At 40.7% G+C, this 4,065-nt stretch overlaps 2 non-coding genes across 2 annotated transcripts; both read right to left on the minus strand.

Moving 5' to 3' along the window:
• Positions 1 to 304: 304 nt before the first annotated feature.
• Positions 305 to 412, minus strand: LOC127742479 (small nucleolar RNA R71). Its single transcript, XR_008003755.1, has one exon. It is a non-coding gene; the product is annotated as a small nucleolar RNA R71 (small nucleolar RNA).
• A 2,994-nt stretch (positions 413 to 3,406) lies between these two features.
• LOC127743228 (small nucleolar RNA R71) lies at positions 3,407 to 3,510 on the minus strand. Its single transcript, XR_008004605.1, has one exon. It is a non-coding gene; the product is annotated as a small nucleolar RNA R71 (small nucleolar RNA).
• Positions 3,511 to 4,065: the final 555 nt, after the last annotated feature.

The following is a 4,065-nucleotide window of genomic DNA, read 5'->3' on the forward strand; positions in this document are numbered from 1 at the left end:
TGCCATTGGAGCAAACAACTTTGAGCTTAAGCCTCAATTAGTTTCTCTAATGCAACAGAATTGCAAGTTCCATGGACTTCCATTGGAAGATCCTCATCAGTTTTTAGCTGAATTCTTGCAAATCTGTGACACTGTCAAGACCAATGGAGTTGACCCTGAGGTCTACAGACTTATGCTATTCCCTTTTGTTATAAAAGACAGAGCTAGGATGTGGTTAGACTCACAACCTAAAGAAAGCCTGAACTCTTGGGAAAAGCTAGTCAATGCCTTCTTGGCAAAGTTCTTTCCACCTCAAAAATTGAGTAAGCTTAGAGTGGAAGTCCAAACCTTAAGACAGAAGGAAGGTGAATCCCTCTATGAAGCTTGGGAAAGATACAAACAATTGATCAAAAAGTGTCCCTCTGACATGCTTTCCGAATGGAGCATCATAGGTATCTTCTATGATGGTCTGTCTGAATTGTCCAAGATGTCATTAGACAGCTCTGCTGGAGGATCTCTTCATCTGAAGAAGATGCCTGCAGAAGCTCAAGAACTCATTGAAATGGTTGCAAATAACCAATTCATGTACACTTCTGAAAGGAATCCTGTGAACAATGGGACGAATCAGAAGAAAGGAGTTCTTGAGATTGATACTCTGAATGCCATATTGGCTCAGAACAAAATAGTGACTCAGCAAGTCAATATCATCTCTCAAAGTCTGTCTAGAATGCAAGCTGCACCAGGCAGTACTAAGGACGCTTCATTTGAAGAAGAAGCTTATGATCCTGAGAACCCATCAAAGGAAGAGGTGAATTACATGGGAGAACCCTATGGAAACACCTATAATCCTTCATGGAGAAATCATCAAAATCTCTCATGGAAGGATCAACAGAGACCTCAACAAGGTTTCAACAACAATAATGGTGGAAGAAACAGGTTTGGCAATGGCAAGCCTTTTCCATCATCTTCTCAGCAACAGACAGAGAATTCTAAGCAGAGCCACTCTGACTTAGCAACCATGGTCTCTGATCTAATCAAAACCACTCAAAGTTTCATGACTGAAACAAGGTCCTCCATTAGAAATTTGGAGGCACAAGTGGGTCAGCTGAGTAAGAAAGTTACTGAACTCCCTCCTAGTACTCTTCCAAGCAATACAAAAGATAATCCAAAAGGAGAGTGCAAGGCCATCAACATGGCCAAACTTGGAGAGGAGAAAGAGGTAGTGAGCGCCACTAAGGAAGGCCTCAATGGACGTCCACTAGCCTCCAATGAGTTCCCTAACGAGGAACCATGGGAATCTGAGGCTCACACTGAGACCTGATAAACCACTATTTTATAGTTTATATTGTGTTTAACTGTGTGGTTTTGTCGTGATCCTTACCCACTTATTCATCAATTTAGCATGCATTTAGATTTCCTTCCTGAATTTATTACATGTTTGAAAATTGCTTCCTAGAGATTTTAATTATTTAATTTTAATTATCCTTTATTCCATTCGATGCCGTAATCTGTGTGTCAAGCGTTTCAGGCTTTATAGGGCATGAATGAGACGAAGAGTTTGAGGAGATAACCAGCGAAAAGTGACGCGGTCGCATGGCTCACGCGACCGCGTGAAGGAGCACAAATCGCAGTGACGCGGCCGCATGGCTTGCGCGGCCGCGCGGATTGGAAAGCACAAGCAACGCGGTAGCGTGGACGACGCGAACGCGTGAAGAGGAAAAGCGCCAGCGACGCGTCTGCATGGACGACGCGATCGCGTGACATGCACGATCTACGTAAACTGTAGAATCTGAAACCAGCGATTTTGGACCCTATTTCAGCCCAGTTTTCGGCCTGGAACAGTAGACTAGAGTCAGAGAATATGCAGAAACAACAAAAAAAGAAAGACATTCATGGAGTAGTTCAGATCTAGTTTTTGACTCTCTTAGGTTTTTTTCTCTCTAGTTTTAAGATTTTTAATTTTCAATTGATCTTGGCATTGGAACATTGAGAAGAGTTATTTTCCTCATCAAGATTTCATCACTCTAGTTTGTTTTCTTAACTTGGTTTTATTCTTCCATGTTCTTTGTTATGTTCAATTTTGTCATTTAGATATTTTTATGATTAATTAATGCAAGGATTATTTCTTTTTAATTTAAATTCCATTCCAATAATCATGTCTTCTTTTAATTCTCTTTCATGTGCCATGGATTCTTTATTTACAATGCGTGAGTAGTTTCATTACTTGATGGGGAGTTGATTAAAAGGAACTTTTGGGTTGGAAGGATTGAAAGAAAAATTTGTAATTGGGTTGAATGTTGGATTGCTATCTTGTCACCGACGCCAATCCCTTTGAACTAAGTGGGTTGCAACTTGTGAACAGATTTGGCATTTCCACTTGTTTGACTTTCTCTTACCTAGTAAGGGATAACCAAACAGAACAACTATTAATTATAAATTAATCTTACAATCACACCATCAATGATAGAGATTCTAACCAATCAATTCCCAGTCAAGGCCTCTTATTTTTATTATTTAAAATTCATCAATTTAAATCCCAATTTACTTAGCTCAACTCTTTTTGGAATATCTGATTAATAAAATAGCACATTTTTCTGCAACTCGTTGGGAGACGACCTGGGACTTAAAACTCCCAGTAATATTAATTTAAACTTTCAGAGACATATTTCTAAATTGATAGGCAGATTTTCGGTGAGTTAAGAACTATACTTGCAACGTAACCATTTTAATAAATTTTTAATTCACCAGCTTCTGCACTCCATCAATTTTTGGCGCCATTGCTGGGGAGTTGCAATAGAGTGCTTATTTTATTAATTAGATTTATTTATTTACATTTTCTTTAATTTTGCTACTATGAGCTGCGTGTTTCTTCTGTCAAATGACACGTTCACTTCCTGATCCGCGCTTGCTAATATTCGATCCTGAAATTGAAAGAACAATTTCACGAATAAGGCGAGAACAGCGTAGGTTAGTCCGCTCTGAGGGCGGATCTGAAAGTGAATCTGAGGAAGAAACCAGCCCCCGCTCTACTGATTCGGTTGTTTTACGTGCAGAAAACATGGCAGCTAGAAGAATTACCATTCAGGAGGAAGGAGCTCCTGATTTTACACTGCAACCGTTTCGAGCGCATCATCCAGCGGTAGCTACGGATTTTGAAGTAAAGACCGCACTGCTAAATTTGATGCCAAAGTTTCATGGCCTACCTGCTCAAAAGCCTATCAAGCACTTGAGAGATTTCCAGGCAGCCTGTTCTACTGTCAGGTGTGATGGCGCTGATGAAACTTCAATTCTGCTAAAAGCTTTTCCGTTCTCTCTTGAGGGAAAAGCAAGAGAGTGGTACTACACTCAACCTCTAGCAAACGTATCCAACTAGGATACACTCAGAAAGGAGTTCCTGGAGAAATTCTTCCCATCTAAAGTTACTGATAAACTGAGGAAGGATATCTCTACAATTGTTCAGGATGACAATGAGACTCTCTTTGAATACTGGGAGCGCTTCAATAATCTTTTGGAAGCATGCCCCCACCACATGATCGACAAGATCGTGCTACTCAGCTATGTCACACAAGGTATGAGACCCCAAGATAAGACCACATTGGAAAGTGCCAGCAATGGGTCTATGAAGAAGTACAAGACCACTGATGAAGCTTGGCAATTGATCAGTGATTTAGCTAAATGTACTCGGAACCATAGACAGAAACAAGGCCGTTCAAGGGCCGTTGCAGAAGTATCTTCTGGCATAGAGACTGCTGCTCTAAATCGAAGCATCTGTGAAATGACCAACCTGCTGAAGCAAATGCAGTTAAATCAGCAAGCTCAACAAACTCAACCGCAGCAAAACCAACAACTAGTTCCACAAAGAATTTGCGGAATTTATGCTGATTACAGCCATTACACTGATGAATGCCCGCAGCTCCAACAAGAAGACAACATGGTGGCATCCACTCACAACTTCTATGACCGCCTCAACCAAGGGTACAATCAAAGTGGAAATAATAACCATGGATGGCAGGACAATTCAAACCAGAATTGGAGGGATAACAATAATAGGGGAGGCAGAGATAATCAGGGAAATCAGAGGTGGAA

Source organism: Arachis duranensis, chromosome 1 (assembly GCF_000817695.3).
Source record: "Arachis duranensis cultivar V14167 chromosome 1, aradu.V14167.gnm2.J7QH, whole genome shotgun sequence".
In the NCBI taxonomy this organism is placed as follows: Eukaryota; Viridiplantae; Streptophyta; class Magnoliopsida; order Fabales; family Fabaceae; genus Arachis; species Arachis duranensis.